We start from the raw sequence: 17625 nt of genomic DNA, 5'->3' as shown, positions 1-17625 counted from the left end.
GCTCTGCCCTATTGTTGTGTACAGATGACTCACCTGCAGACCCTGTGTTTACATGTAAATAAGCACCATTCATATGTAAATAATGGGAGCATGCATATGTAAATGGTGATGGCATTCATATGTAAATAGCTGAGGTTGGCAGCATTCATATGTAAATAAAGGCGGCATTCATATGCCTATCATGCCCCAGTAACCTTTAGCAACCAATCAGTGAGCAGTATTACTGTACAGCAACCAATCAACAAGAAGAAATCATGCGCTGTAACCTCTAGCAACTAATCAGTAAGTGGTAATGATATGCTGTAACCTCTGGCATCTAGTCAGTAAGTGGTAATGATATGCTGTAACCTCTGGCAATCACTGCCTGATCTCATACAGTAAACTGATTTTAAGTCTAGCTGATATTTATTATATGTCTCTGAGCAGGTGGAGAGCAAAATTGCATGGGGGGTGGCCCAAGATTTATTTTGCCCAGGGTCCAATCAACATTAAAGATGGCCCTGTGTGAAACAATATTTAATCTTTAGTGCTACAACAATTCATACAACAAGTCGTACTACATACAGTATATTATGTCTAAATACAGTATTGTATGTCTGTAAGGGGCTTGTGATTGGTGGACTGCTGGCACCAAACCTCCAAGCTCCTGCTCACTTCATCTTGGATAGGACAGGAACCCACCTGTTGGTAGTTGTCTGCCTACTCCATATTGTGACCAACTCCTTGCCAGAGGCCTTCCCACAACCTTAGCCTTCATATTTTCAAGAAAGGAATATCCACACATAGATCTCTTTATGGTTGATGTTCAAAGAGGGCAGTGACAAATAACATTGCATCACACAGTCATATATCCATGGTCACGTGGCATTTTTTGCCAATCACATATAGTGGACGTATCGTAGCAGTCATTATGTGAAAGCTGCACATTGTATGTCACCACTAAGCGATTAGTATTCGCTCAGAGGGCTCTGACTTGCCCATTAGGGTTATTGCATCCAGTTCACTACTCCCTGTTATGTCATTCCAGAGACAGGGCTGCTGCAGCTGCTCCTCTAGTCTCTGTACACTTCTCCCAGGATCTGCAGCACTCACATAGAGAACACGTAGCCTGGCTTAAAAGGCCTTTTGCATCCCTCTCCCAGTCCAGCTAGACCATGTTACCAGTCCACTTCATCAATGTTTAGGGAGACAGGATGACTACAGCTGACTCCTCAGGGTATAGGTTGGTCTCATCCCGACTGTCTGCCCTCTACATTAGCTGACAACATCTGTATGCTAGTGGGGTGTTCATCTATCATGCCCCAACTAACAAGAGCTCCCCCCATCCGGCCTTTTATATGGGCAATGACTACACCCATGACATCTCTACAGGAAGGCTTTGTCTAAAAGGGACCTAACACTCATTTACACTTTCCCCTGTTACCTCATCCTATTTGGGAACAGAGCCACCTAGTGGCAAACTAGCTAATTGCACATGCTTACAGCACTGAGGTTAAAAATTATACTTTGGTACTACCACAATACAAGTCTATATACAGTATAGTATGTCTACATACAGTATAATATGTCTGGCAAATGTACAAGCGACTGTTGGCTTCTCCTGTTTGCAGTTTGATTGTTGACTGTTTCTGAACAATCATTAGTACAAGATTATACATAACATTTTGAACCATACTGACTTGTGTATGTACTTTGTGTAATTTATGTGCAGCCAGAAATGTACATAGCAGCGGCATGTTGCAGGCAGAGTAAATAAACTAAGATAAGGATTCTTCAGCTGTTTTCCATCTCAGCTCCATGTGCACATGAGAGCTCCAATTAAAAAGCTTGAATGTGTTTTGCTGTGTGATGCCCTAAAGGCTGATAAAGAGGATAAACTCATTTAGTAATATTTTATCAATGGCCACAAACAGATCAGCTATTCAGGGGTTTACATGCCTAAATATTTGCCGACCCCTATAGAGAGAAGTACGTGAACATATTTTTTTTGTTAATTAGACAAAGCCCAAAACTCCAGGCTGTCAGAGGCTTGTGGGGGGCAAGCTGTGCTTATGTATTAAATTATCCTTTCTGCTGAAAAGTAAAACTCACAAGAAATGGAATGCATAAGCATTTTTAATTCACGTATTTACATAATCGCTGCACAGACTATGATTATCTTAATCTGACATAAAATTTTCAGCAAAATATAGAAGGTAATGTGTAAAGCCTATATGATACGGGTGTTGCTGGCGTAAAAGAAAAAACAAAATTAACCTGTAATGATGGGTGTGCTGCAATCAGAAAAAAAGTTGCAAGACACTCTATGGTGTCTCGTCCAAAGATGAATGAGTATGGTATGTGGATTGCGCTCCCCTGGTGGTTAATCTAAATCCACTTACTTCTGGGCACTATTAACAATTATTATCCCCAATACATATAACCTCTATTGACAATCCACCGAATATATGTGTCTATATAAATGTGTATCCAGTGCTCATATACAAATATTCTTCTCAGGAAAATGTAAAAAACACATGCATATCTGTGCCATATACGTATTAAATAGTGCTCTTAAAAAATGTGCATTCCCCTATATCAAATTTAGGGAATCCTTACCACAAGAACAAACAACTTTTGCAAAAAACACAAAACATAAATAAAAATAAATAAAAATAAATAGAAGGATTTCTAGGTTGATCCTTTTTTCCTTTTACAAGTCCCAATATGATGGCCAAGTGCCCATAAAACAATTACTGTAATGCTTCTTCTGTGAGACGTTAGAACACAACGTGATTTCACCACTTCTGTCATAGTACCATCACCGTAAAAAATGGCCACTCACCAGATCTCATTTAATAAATGCCTTTGGTTCATTCCCAGGATAACCACTCCTCTTATGCGATTCCAATAACTGGCAGGTGCCTTGGGTATACTAGTGTGGTCTCTCTTTTTCTACAAACGCTCACAGTGAAAGAGTGCCCCTCATAGTGTAGTATATAAAAAATTATTTATTTTTAAAATTAAAACAGGTATTGCACTCACATTTTATTGTGCCCATATGCCGGCACCAAGCTTCTCCAGCCGTTTATGCAAATATGTGAAGGATGTAAGCCATTCCTCTCCTTGTTCCCCCTACGCCTATCTTGCGATCAGAGCATGGTCCCGTAGATGTCAGCAGCCTCTACGCGTTTCGCAAGGTATATTGCGTCCTCAGGAAGCCTGGTACACACAGGTAGTTCTTCTTATATTCAACCCAGCAGGCTGCAAGAAAAAAAGAACTGAGGAGCTTGCTGTATTTAAGGGGTTCTAAAGGTTTGTTTTTTTAATTTCTAAATAATAATGTTGGTTCACTTACCTTCTAAATGTTTTTTTTCTTTGTCTGAATTTCTCACTTCCTGTTCCTCCTCAGTAAGCTTGCCCCCATCATCCGAGCTATTCTGGCTGGGGGTTAGTCAGCGTGCTCGTCCCCTCCCTTGGGACTACAGCCCTGCGGGGAGATGCTGTGAATGTTCAATGCACAATGCACCTACCGTATATACTCGAGTATAAGCCGAGTTTTTCAGCACATTTTTTCTGTGCTCAAAATGCCCCCCTCGGCTTATACTTGAGTCACCTTTTTGCACCTGATCTCCGGCCCCTGGACCCCACTTGTCACACATGTAGCCCCACTCTTCCCCTACATGTGTGCAAAGTTTGTTGTCCAGGGGACCTACGGCCGGGGAGCACCGATTTTTCAAAGCCGGGCACCCCTTCCATAGACTCCCATGTTAAACGGTCATTTCTCCAGTGACTTTGGGGGCCCGGTACCCGGTGAGGCATGGGCACAGTGAGGCATGGGAACAGTGAGGCATGGGCACAGTGAGGAATAGGCACAGTGAGGCATGGGCACAGTGAGGCATGGACACAGTGAGGCATGCACATGGAAACAGTGAGGCAAAGTGAGGCACAGTGAGGCATGCAGATGGACACCCTAGGCTTATACTCGAGTCAATACGTTTTCCCATTTTTTTGTGGTAAAATTAGGTACCTTGACTTATATTTGGGTCGGCTTATACTCGAGTATATACAGTATTTAGAAAAAAAATTGCAACCCCTTTAATTCACTAATGCTGTCTACACATGGCTCGAATTTTGGCAGAATTTTCTGTTTTGGGACAGGAAGTGAGAAATTCAGACAAAGAAAAAAAAAAATATTTTGAAGGGAAATCGAAGGAAAGGGTAAGTGAACCAACAATGCATTAGCTAAAAGGAACCTATTTTGGAAAAAAAAAAACCTTTACAACCCCTTTAACTATGCAATGTTAGTACAGCGATCTACCTGCTGCGCTATTGTGTTCTGACAGGGGAATTGTCACCAGAACACATCAGGTTCATCAGAAGCTGGATGTTAGGCCAGCTTCTGGCAGACAGACTGCTGTACACACTGGCCGAATGTAGGCAGTTTATTGTTGAATCTGTCGATACCAAGCGATATTCGGCCCATGTATACCAGCCTCAAAGTGATAATAAAGTGTTGTTGTTTTTTTGATTTTTTTTGCAGCTTACCTGCTCTGTGCAGTGGTTTTCAGATCCTCCTCTTCTTGGGTCTCTTGCCGGTGTCCTCCCCAGAATTGTCCCGCTCTGTCCTGCGCCTGGACACTGCGCATGCGCATTGAGCACAATATTGTGCCACACGCTGCAGACGATATAATAGTAATACACACGCCACGACCCACGTGGCCTGTGTATTACTATTATATCGTCTGATAGGGGGGCGGGTGCATGAAAAGTAGGGCGAGTTTTGCACTGTTGAAAGGCGACTTTGTGGCATCCGCCCCTTACACAATATAATTGTAATACACTCGCCCCCCCTTGCAGAGTGCAGCGAGCATTGGCAGCGTGCGGCATTGACTGTCACTATGCCCTGTTCATTGCACAGGCGCAGTCTACAGCTCATGCCCAGCTCTTAATGTTCGGTAATTTTCGGAGCTAGAGCGCTGCGCCTGCACAGTCCAGAGCGGGCATAATCTGCCAGGGGGACACATCTCGGCAGAACACCGGCACTCCTGGCTCCTCCCTTCTGCCCAGTGCCCTGAAAGCAAGCAGCTTACTATGGAGGCACCCGAGCCGCTGCTCTGTGCGTCCAATCAGGCACGGAGCAGTGGCTTGCCCCATGCTCTCTCTCTCCTTATTGGCTCACTCGCTTTGATTAACAGCAGCAGCATTCAATGGCAGCCAATCAGGAAGAAGAATCTCAGACAGGTGAGTCTCTCATGCAACATCACTGATTTGAGATGGGGCTCAAGTAAGTATTAGGGGGACTGAGGGGGGCTGCTGCACACTGAAGGTTTTTATCCTAATGCATTTACCACTTAAGGACCGCCACACTGCGATATACGTCGACAGAATGGCACGGCTGGGCGCAAGGGCGTACATGTACATCCCCTTTAAGAACCCAGCCGTGGGTTCCGAAGCTCCGTGACAGCGCAGAGTGTCCGATGTGTCCGCCATAATGTCGTAGTCACAATAAAAATCGCAGATCGCCGCCATTACTAATAAAAAAATATTATAATAAAAATGCCATAAAACGATCCCCTATTTTATAGACACTATAACTTTTGCACAAACCAATCAATAAACGCTTATTGCAATTTTTTTTTATTTTTTACCAAAAATATGTAGAAGAATACGTATCGGCTTAAATTGAGAAAAAAAAAAAATTATATCTTTTTTGAGGATATTTATTATAGCAAAAAGTAAAAAATGTCGCTTTTTTTCAAAATTGACACTCTTTTTTGTTCATAGTGCAAAACAATAAAAACCACAGAGGTGATCAAATACCACCAAAAGAAAGCTCTATTTGTGGGGAAAAAAGGACGTAAATTTTGTTTGGGAGCCATGTTGAACTACTGCGCAAATGCCGAATCTCAAGAAATGGCCCAATCATTGGACAGCCAAATCTTCCTGGGCTGAAGTGGTTAAGGATTGACACAGAAATCAGTCCATTGGCTTGTTTTTGTTGTTATACTGGGGGAAAACAACTTGGATAAGGTATAGGGATTATGGGATGCCCAAAGTGACTTGAAGAACAACAGATGAGGACAACTTTCCTGCTATGTACATGTAGCAGTACCCCAGTAGGGGTCCAATTATAGTAACTGAAGAGATGGCAGACTTATCAGACCAAAAGCCTTCAGTAAGAATCTTGTTGCAGTGTATTCTATTGGAAATGTACAGTGCAGAGTCTACACTGAGAATAGTTTCTCTGTTACTTAGTGCAACCGTCTTCCTCCCGATCGCTGGCCAGAAAACAAAGTCATAAAATGGTTGGAAAGTAGAACATGTGTTATTACTCTCCATCCCCCCCCCCCCCCATCTCCTTTTTCCTTTTTCAGAAGACACTATACACCTTTGGCTACAGGTGAACTTACATACTTGACCGGATCTAACCTGAGGTCAGTCTAATTGATGCATTCAATCTTCACAATGCTATGTCTATTCTAGAATAGTTGGGAATTGCGCAGTCCCAATGCATCGCTTAGTCATTGATATAAGTGGTTTTCAGAATTATATAATTGGGAGATTGTTTTATGCAAAATTGCATATAACTGCATGATGCTATGTTATGTTACCAATGTTCCTGAAATATTTACCTACTAATCCATGACTTTATTGTTTATTGTAATAATCTACTGGGTTTTTAGGCTTGCTGAAGCAAAAAACAAAACGTTGATGGCATCTATTAAACATAAATGGGAGATTCAGAGACTGTCCCTATTATACTCAATTTTCTATAATTGTCTGCTTTGTGCTAAAACTTTCTTCTTCTGTTCATTTACTTACTAAGCTATCCGCACAAATAAAACACAGATAAACTAAAATAACCATGATAATAGTGCTAACAGATTACAAAACCTCCTAAAATGTATAGCATAGGACATTTAAATTAACAGATCTAAATGTCAAATGTTATTTTAATCTGAAGTCTAAGTATGGTCGTTTTTACATATTGGAAATTTTACATGGTTCAGCTTGGATCGATGCACAGTAAGTATGTAGGTGCCATACCTGTGGGATCCTTGTAGAATCAGGAAAATCACTGTCATAGACTCTACTACTACAATGATCTCCACTAGCTTCTGGGTCCCGTGACAAGCGGCTGTCCTGCTGCATTACCAAGCGAGCAACCTACTGTGTTCATAATGGATTGGGGCAGCTGCTTGACATGGGACCCAGAAACTAGTGGAGATCATTGTAGTAGCAGTGCCTATATATATATATATATATATATATATATATATATATGTATATATTAAAAAAAAAAAAATTACACGCACATGAGCTTTAATGGCATTTTAGCCTTAGCCCATAGGGTCTGATATTGCGTTTGCCCACCCTTTGTAACTATAACAGCTTCAACTCTTCTGGGAAGGCTGTCTACAAGGTTTAGGAGTGTGTCTATGGAAATGTTTCACCATTCTTCCAAAAGCGTATTTGTGATGTCAGGCACTGATGTTTGACAAGAAGGCCTGGCTTGAAGTCTCTGCTCTAATTCATCCCAAAGGTGTTTTGTCGGGTTGAGGTCAGAAATCCGTGCAGGGCAGTCAAGTTCCTTCACCCCAAACTCGCTCATCCATGTCTTTATGGACCTTGCTTTGTGCACTGATGCAAAGTCATGTTGGAAAAGGAAGGGGCCAACCTCAAACTGTTCCCCCAAAGTTGGGAGCATGAAATTGTCCAGAATGTCTTGGTATGCTGATGCCTTAATAGTTCCCTTCACTGGAACTAAGGGGCCAAGCCAAACCCCTGAAAACCAGCCCGACATCATAATCCCCCTCCACCAAATGATTTGAACCAACATTAGTGCCTGACCTCACAAATTCACTTCTGGAAGAATGGTCAAACTTTCCCATAGACACACTCCTAAACCTTGAGGACAGCCTTCACAGAAGAGTCAAAGCTGTTATAGCGGCAAAGGGTGGACCAACTCAATATTGAACCCTACGGACTAAGTCTGGGATGCCAATAAAGTTCATGTGTGTAAAGGCAGGTGCCCCAATACTTTTGACAATATAGGCCCGGATTCACGTAGAGCTGCGCATCTTTAGAACGGCGTAGCGCATCTCATATGCGCTACTCCAACGTAAATCAGTGAGGCAAGAACAGTATTCACAAAGCAAACTTGCGCCGGCGTAACGTAAATTGGCCGGCGTAAGCCCAACTAATTCAAAGTACGAAGGAAGTGGGCGTGATGTATTAAAATGAAGCGTGACCCCATGTAAATGAAGGGCCAAACAAACTACGCATGCGCACACATGCTCAGAATCACGTAGCATATACTCCCTAAGATACGACGGCTCAATGCCTATGACGTGAACGTAACCTACACCCAGCCCCATTCACGTACGACTTACGTAAACAACGTAAAATACAACGGCTGTTCCGACGTCCATACCTTTGCATGGGATGCGCCTCCTATATGGTGGAATAACTTTACGACGGACGTACGTCTTACGTAAATGGCGTAGATTACTGCGACGGGCGTAAGTACGTTCGTGAATTGGCGTATCTTGCTCATTTACATATTCAACGCGTAAATTAATGGAAGCGCCCCTTGCGGCCAGCGTAAATATGCGCCCAAGATACGACGGCGTAGGAGACTTACGTCGGATGAGGCCAAAATTCAGGCGTATCTTCTATTAAGAATTAGGCACAGAGATACGACGGCGCATCCGTGCACTTACGCGGCGTATCAGAAGATACATCGGCGTAAGTGTCTGTGAATCTGGGCCATAGTGTATATAGTTACTTTGGTACAAACTGCTATACATAAACTTTAGCAGCCAGTTGTGGACACTGGACATATTACACATAAAACTTCATCAAAGTACACTGGACTATGTAGTACATTCGCATTCACTTGAATGGGTCACGTTTGGCTGGAAGTATTGTCATCTGAAAGCAACAGGGGTTTAATTCTTTTTGCAGCTGTGGCATGTACTCATCCCTGTTCGCTGCCTTTGCAGCTCAAGGGGAAGCATGACTAAATTCTGTGTTTTTACTGCCCCCCATAGTGTCATTTTAATTGGGGCACAGATAGAATAAAGTTTACACACTTTGGGGCAGATTCACGTACAGCCGCGCAAAATTGTACGGGCGTAACGTATCTGATTTACGTTACGCCTCCGCAACTTACACGGGCAAGTTGCACTTGCTCTGTAAGTTGCGGCGGCGTAGCGTAAATCACCCGGCGGAATTCAAATTTGGCAGGTAGGGGGCAGGTAGGGGGCGTGTATTATTTAAATCAAGCACGTCCCGCGCCGAACGAACTGCGCATTCGCCGTCCGTAAAATATCCCAGTGTGCATTGCTCCAAATGACGTCGCAAGGACATCATTGGTTTCGACGTGAACGTAAATGACGTCCAGCCCCATTCACGGACGACTTACGCGAACGACGTAACTTTTTAAAATTTCGACACAGGAACGACGGCCATACTTAACATTGGCTGCGCCTCATATAGCAGGGGCAACATTACGCCGGGAAAAGCCTAACGTAAACGTCGTAACTTTACTGCGTCGGCCGCGCGTACGTTTGGGAATTCGCGTATCTAGCTAATTTGCATACTCGACGCGGAATTCGACGGAAGCGCCACCTAGCGGGCAAAAAAAAATTGCAGTTTAGATCCAACGGCATAAGAGACTTACGCCTGTCGGATCTAATGGATATCTATGCGTAACTTATTCTAAGAATCAGTGGCATAGATACGACGGGTCAGATTAGGACTTACGACGGCGTACATGCCTTGCGCCGTCGTAAGTCCTTTGAGAATCTGGCCCTTTATCTAAAGTGCGATTTTTTTTTTTTTTTATGGACACTGATCAAAGTTTTTTTCTTTTTTTTTATATGGGTTGCATAAAATACAAAATAATTTTTGCAAAAAAATATCCCCAGAACAAAGTAATTGCCAAATCATTAGAACAATAGCAGAAATGTAAACATTGATTAGATCCATAGGCTGTGTAGACTTGTGAGAACTGATTTGTTTAAAGTAAGCTGGGAAATCGGATGACTAAATTCTAGTGTTGTTTTACTCCCATGGTGCATACACTTCCAGGCTGCTTGTTAGTAATTATTGCTGTAAATCTGATGCTCTGCTGCCCCATAGTGGAAGCAAAAGAAAAAGTCTCAGGTTTATGTGTTGTATGAATCTATGCAGACAATTTTTATGCAGTAATACAATTTTACAGAATATGTTTTACAACTGGATGCTGGATATACAGTAGTATACTATAAATACGTTATATAAAGTAGATTATATGCTTTAAATAGACATACTTCTATTTATTTTTTTCATTAGTCTTTACTAAATACTGGCCTGGATTCAAAGAGATTTGCGCTTTGTTTGCGGAGGCGCAGGGCGCCCAGTGCCATTCACAAATCACTTACGCAAACGACGTGAAATTCAAATTTCACGACGCGGGAACAACGGGTTTACTTTAGCATTGGCTGCCCCTACTATTAGAAGGGGCAGCCTTACGCTAAACACGCCGTATGGAAACGAAGTAACTTGCAGACGCAGGGCTCGCGCAACATTGTGAATCGGTGTTAGTATGCAATTTGCATACTATACACTGAGCACAATGGGAGCGCCCCCTAGCGGTCATCGCAAGAATGCAGCCTAAAATATGCATGGCATAAGAGCCTTATGCCACGCAGATTTTAGGCTGCAGTCGGCGTTACGATGTTCCTGAATCAGGAGCATTCGTAACGCCGGAGCAAGCAAGCAATTGCGCTGTGTAACCTATGGTTACACAGGCGCAATTGCTTCTTGAATCTGGGCCACTGTTTCCTGACTGAATAGTGTCTATATATTCACTTAACCACTTGCCAACTGGGCACTTACTGTATACCTCCTTTCTGTGCGGATTTTCAGCTTTCAGCGCTATCACACTTTAAATGACAATTGCATGGTCATGCAACACTGTACCCATATCATTTTTTGGAGACAGGTAAATCTTTCTTTTGGTAGTATTTAACCACCTGCCTGCCAGGCACATACACCCCCTTCCTGCCCAAGCCATTTTTTAGCTTTCAGCGCTGTCACACTTTGAATGACAAATTGTGCGATCATGCTACAATGTACCCAAACAAATTCTTTATTATTTTCTTCTTCACACAAATAGAGCTTTCTTTTGGTGGTATTTAATCACTGCTGAGTTTTTTTATTTTTGGTGGCACTTGTGGGCACTGATTGCTGCCACTGGTTGGCAAAGGTGGGCACTGATTGATAATACTAAATTGCTATACAGTAAAACCTTGGATTGCGAGCATAATTTGTTCCAGAAACACGCTTGTAATCCAAAACACTTGTATATCAAAGCAAATTTGCCTATAAGAAATAATGAAAACTCAGATGATTCGTTTCACAGCCATTTATTCATAAGTCCTTCCGTTTATAGTCCATATAAAAAGATTATAGCAATGTAATAGGTTGTGTAACCATAAAATGTCCATCCACAAATGGAAGCCCCCACAAGGGGATTAGAAGCAAAATTCAGCAAAAGCTACAGAGTATAAGAGAGAAGAAAGGGGTATAGCAAGTGTAGCAACATGTTGCTAAATGTTGTGCCTTCATAAAATGTAACCATATTGCTACACTTAGAGGCGCCTCTCTTCTCTTTTATACTCAGTGACATGACGCTACTTGTATATCAAGACATCGCTTGTATATCAAGTCAAAATGTATTGAAATATTTTGCTTGTCTTGCAAAACGCTCTCAAACCACGTTTTTTCTGTACTGTAATCAGGGCACTGATGATCTGGTGGGCACTGAGCCTGGCAGATGGATCCACAGAATGCAGAGGGGTGGCCAGATTTCCATTATCACTAGAAGTGTTGAATGCTGAGGATACATTAGCAAGCTTACCTTTAGGATAAAGCAAAGATCAATGGTGCAGGCAGCAAGACATATAAGTATCAATTCTTTTTTTTACAAGGAGCAGTTGTTTTCACCTTTTTATTTTGGCTTGTCACTTTTTTCAACATTTGTGGATAGTTAGCAAGGCCATCACTGATTAAAGCATAATCTCATTCATACTTTTTCTTTCCTTCAGCCACAGATTGGGGTTGATTTACTAAAGGTAAATAGTCAGGGTGGTTGTCCCGATACCACTTTTTTAGGACCGAGTACAAGTACCGATACTTTTTTTCAAGTAGTTGCCGATACCGAATACCGATACTTTTTTTTAATGTCATGTGACCGTTTTCAAACCACAATACAGACCAAGGATATTTTCTTTAGAATTATGAAGAACTGGTACATCATGGTGTGGGGCTGTTTTTTAGCATACGGTACTGGAAAACTACATATCATTGAAGGAGTGATCACTGTCAGTGCAGCTCATCGGTGCCAGTGCCCAAAAGTGCAGCTAGCCAGTGCCACCTATCAGTGCAGATCAGTGCCCATTAGTGCATCAGTGCAGGGAGGCAGCTTATTAGTGCATCTCATCAGTGCCACCCAATCAATGCCAGTGCCACCTATCGGTGCCATCCATTTATGAGTGCCATTCAATCAATGCCAGTGCCACCTATCAGTGCCATCCAATGGTGCCATCCAATTTGTGTTCGATGTCACAAAAAAAAAAAGTATTCTATTTTGGTATCGGGAGTATTTGCGCGAGTACGAGTACTAGTGCAAATACTCGGTATCGGTCCCGATACCGATACTGGTATCGGTATCTGGACAACCCTAGTTACCACTAGGGGGCTCGGCCACTAGTTTTACTACTCTCTGTCTCCACACTATCTAAGCTTTTGGTGCTATACTATAACTACCCCTGTAATAAGTGTTATAACCTCTAGTGGGCGATGCTTGGATAAAGCGTGTACATCTAGGAGGATGCAGGGGATGCCTCTACTGCATGTTACTCAGTCAGCTACTCTGTAGTATCATTATAGAGGTGTCATGGTTATGCAGTAATGTTTGTCTGTATGCTTACCTCTCCTCCATGTGTCCTGCTTTAGAGGACAGCCACTCTCACCTGGTTGCTTAAGTAATCTCTCCTCTAAGCATGACTCCACCCCAGGCCCTATCAGGGAACTCTATATTAACCTGTGCACTGCAAGCCAGCCGTGCTGATCAACATTGCTTGTTAAGCTATTGTGTGTTTTGGTTTCCCGCTTGCCGTGTACTCTACATCTGTCTCTGTTTTACCAATCTTGGCTTGTTCTCGACTATCTCTGTCTGCTTGTGACACTGACCTCTGGCGTGTTCTATGTTTATCCTTGTCTCCTAGTTGCCCCGACCTTTGGCTTATCCCCTTACTATCTCTTGTTATACTGGTCTGCTGCTTCCTCTCTATCCTCCTGTAGCCTACTGTGAGCTTGAGCTGGGAGACTCTGGGGGCTGCGACCTGGAGTCAGTTGCAGCCCAGTCCATCCCCACCACTAGAGGCTCTGGTAAACACCTGCTGGCTCTTAGACTCTGAGCCCTGGGGAATCTTATGTTCTAGCTCCCTGTGGTATACCTGTTGATGCTCCAGTTGACCTGCCTCCCTTAACCACTCAGAGTTCCATCCGCAGCAGTCAGCCGTAGGGTCCACTACCTTAGCGGTGCACTCCTGACCCCAACGGTGTGCATCTGTCACCTGGCCTCAGGTGACCTGACAAGAGGTCCTGAAGGAACGGAAGCAAACATCCCCTGCTCGCCTCTATGAGCAGCCGCATGCTTCCTCTAGCGCTGTCTCCTGTCACACTGATGCTTGGGAAATGGGGGTGTATTCGGGGGCGGAGTCAGGAAGCGCAAAATGAGGTTTGACTTCAAGTGCAGTTGCTCTAGATCTGAGGGGAACATGTAAGAAAAAATGCATTTTTGTTTGTACATGATTAAATGATAGAAATCAGGAGAGCTTTCCCTCAGATCTGGAGCAACTGCACTTGCAGTGCACTTCTAGGTGGAAGCTTAATTAGTGAGTGCAACCACATATTAAACAGTATAAAATATGAGCTCTGGTCATGGGGCATAAAACATTTTCCAAAAAAGCAGCATTGCAAACATGTAAATACACAGCATTCTATTACAGTGGTTGCTATGTCACAGACCCCGACGAGTTTCGACCTATTCAGTCACGGTCTTCTTCTGAGGGATAGTTAGCTCTAAAAGATACATTTAACAGTTCAAAAAAGCAATTTTGCTCATGCACCAAATTACATGTACACCATGATGCCATATTTACCGCTGGAAGCTGAAATGGATCACCTCATTAACAGAAATGCAAAAGCAGTTGGAGGATCCAGTGGACTCCATGGCCATCTCCACTCTCCAGAGGAAAGGAAACAACCCAAGCGGCTTTAGAAATAGATCTAAACTTGTTGTTTAAAGAAACCAATGTAGAGAATATTGCGCCACCTATATTGTGGGAAACCCATAAAGTATTTATGAGAGGGAGATTAATAGCAGAAGGGGCTAAGAGAAAGAAAATGTGGATAGTGCAAAAACAACTGATTCTGCAGGAAATCCAGAAGCTAGAGCGGATACATAAAGGATTAAATGACAGTAAAATAATATTTGAATTAACAGGAAAACGGGAGCCACTGAGGGATCTGCTGGATCAGGATACAAGACAGGTATTTTTTAAATCAGCTAAAAGGCAATATGAGGTCGGTAATAAACCTGGCAGACTGCTGGTGGGGGCAATTAAACCTAGACAGAACCTGAATTATATCTCAAAAATAAAAGATGAAAAGGGAGTGAAGAAACATTAAACTAGAGATATCAGTAAAAAAATTCTAGAGTATTATCAATCATTACATAAAGTAAGCGACAATCAAGATTGGGACGATAAACAAAACAGAAGAAATAAAATTGAACAGTATCTTCAGAAGATAGAACTACCAGTTATATCAGAAGAAGATTCAAGTAAGCTTGATAGCGATATTTCTAAGGAAGAGATAGAGCAGGAAATTAAAAACAGTAATGCCTCGTACACACGGTTGGAATTCCCGACAACAAATGTTCGATGGGAGCTTTGTGTCGGGACTTTCTGATCGCGTGTAGGCTCCATTGGACATTTGGTGTCGGACCACCAAAAGAAAGCTCTATTTGTGGGAAAAAAAGGACGCCAATTTTGTTTGGGAGCCACATCGCACTTGTCAGTTAAAGGTCCGAGTCTTAAGTGGTTAAAGCGGGGTTCCGGGCATCATTTTTTATTTTTTTTTGCAAGCTAAAATTAATCACATTAAATAGTCCTTAAAACATATAAATAGCTCCCCAATCGTTCCAGAAATCATTGCAAACACTTGCCTTATATCCTCCAGCTCATGTTGTGGCTGTATCCCCCAACGGAGAGAAGATAACTTAGAGCTCTTTTCCCCTTTGTGTGGAAGGAAAAGGGACTAAAATACTGTATCTGGGAGTATTTCTATCAGTATCAACAGCAGATCTATATCAGGATAATTATTTACCTCTTTTGAATAAAATTAAACAAGACCTGAAAGGATATCCTGCACATAGATTGTCTGGGTAGGATAAGTGTAATCAAAATGAGGATCCTCCCGAAAGCCCTATACATCTTCCAGAGCCTTCCGATTAATATCCCAGGGGCCTATTTTAAAATTATTAGATCCTTACTGCAGAAATTTGTATGGAATAGAAGAGGGAGGCATATTTTCTATAAAACAATGAGTAGATCCAAGGATAATGGGGGGGGGGTGCTCCTCCCAGATCTTCAGAAATACCATGCAGCAACAGTATTGAGGAGAATTATAGACTGGGTTCATACGTGTTCCACATAAAAAATGGGTATGACTGGAAGACACTATGAGTAAGGTTGCCCTAGGTCAGATTATCTGGATTCCAAGGGAATATAGAGGTCTTCCTAGAGAAATGGCCCCAATTACAACAGAAGCATTAAGAGCATGGGATATGGTACTCTAGGGTACAACAGGGCAATACAATAGCCCCTTGATGCCCTTGACGGGAACAAATTATTTCCCCCCAGGTAAAGATAATAAACTGTATTTAAAATGGACCCGCTCGGACCGATTGAGACTAAGAGACACTTCTTCAAAGCAAACACCTTTTTTTCATTAGAGGAGTTACGAGAAAAATACGGTACAACATCTTGGGATGGCTGGAGATACAGACAGCTCCACCACTTCATATAATCCCTTCCAAAACCCCTTCGCTCGGCTAGTAGGTTTAATCCATGAGAAAGATTAGTTGACCAAAGGGGGATAAACAGACAGGGGATCTCTAGAATATACAGGATGCTGATAACTTCTATGGACGATGGGTTAATGTGTGCCTTGGGGAGGTGGGAAATAGAACTGAACCAATCAGTACCGGAGATGCTGAAAGGAAAGGTTATGAACTATGTCCACTCCACCTCAATAGACACAAAGATAAAATAAATGAATTATAAACTATTGACTAAGTGGTACTACGTTCCATCCAAAATGCATAAAATGAACCATGATTTATCACCTTTATGTTGGAGGGAATGTGTGAAGGAAGGAACCCATGCTCATATATGGTGGCAGTGTAGTTCGATCCAGCCATACTGGGTGGAAGTATTGGATTTAATTAAGAGAGGTATGGGGCTGCACACCCCAAGGGGTTTTTAAGCAGCAATTAAATGTGTTGTTACAGACAAGTAGTGAAAATGTGATGTTAAAAGTACCTTTAGAAATATATTTACCTAGAAAAATAGCGACATATTCAATACTTATTTTACCCGCTGTATATTCAGAAGAAGACCATGACCGAATAGGTCGAAACGCGTCAATATCTGTGACATAGCAACCACTGTAATAGAATGTTGTGTATTTACATGTTTGAAATGCTGCTTTTTTGGAAAATGTTGTATGCCCCATGACCAGAGCTCATATTTTTACTGTTTAATACATGTCAAATTTTCTAAATAAATACCTTTTTATTCATTTTTGAATTTGTAATTTTTCTACTTAAAAACCCCTTCTTAAAAGAAATACAAGGATCATCTGGTATTCTTTTACAAAACCTGCAGATTTCAAAATTATTAAAAAATCTGCTAACGTGTTACATTTTTGTATTATTGGATTAATATATTCTTTGAATATACAGCGGGTAAAATAAGTATTGAACACGTCACCATTTTTCTAGGTAAATATATTTCTAAAGGTGCTTTTAACATGAAATTTTCACCACGTGTCTGTAACAACCCATGCAATTCATACATACAAAGAAACCAAAACAAGTTCAGAAATGAAGTTACAGTGGAACCTCGGTTTACTAGTAACTCAGTTAACAAGCTTTTTGAAAGACGAGCAACTTTTTTAAAAGAATTCTGACTCGGTTTGCGAGTGTTGTCTCGCAAAACGAGCAGAATTCAAGCATGCTTTTTCTTCACCACGAGCGCACATACAGGCCATGGCAGTTGAGTGCATTACACCACAAGGCAAGCATAGTATACTTGTAAAGGAAGTGCTGTATGTTCCAGAACTAGAAGGCAGCCTTCTGTCAGTGAAAAGTCTTGCAGACAACGGTCTCAAAGTTAAGTTTCAGGTTGATGAATGCACAATTCACAATATTAAGCGATTCATTGCTAAAGGAAAACTGGATGATCACCTATACAGGCTCATCACCACAGACCAGCAAGCCAATATAGTCTCTAATGACCTACA

The 17625-nt window shown here is 42.0% G+C and overlaps 1 long non-coding RNA gene across 1 annotated transcript; it reads left to right on the top strand.

Moving 5' to 3' along the window:
* Positions 1–2759: 2759 nt before the first annotated feature.
* On the top strand, positions 2760–17271 carry LOC120910700. The gene is made up of 3 exons (XR_005741540.1): positions 2760–2771; positions 2971–2974; positions 17213–17271. It is a non-coding gene; the product is annotated as an uncharacterized LOC120910700 (long non-coding RNA).
* Positions 17272–17625: the final 354 nt, after the last annotated feature.

The sequence above is a fragment of the Rana temporaria genome, chromosome 8 (genome assembly GCF_905171775.1).
Source record: "Rana temporaria chromosome 8, aRanTem1.1, whole genome shotgun sequence".
Taxonomy (NCBI): domain Eukaryota; kingdom Metazoa; phylum Chordata; class Amphibia; order Anura; family Ranidae; genus Rana; species Rana temporaria.
This window is presented reverse-complemented; position numbering and strand designations above follow the sequence as displayed.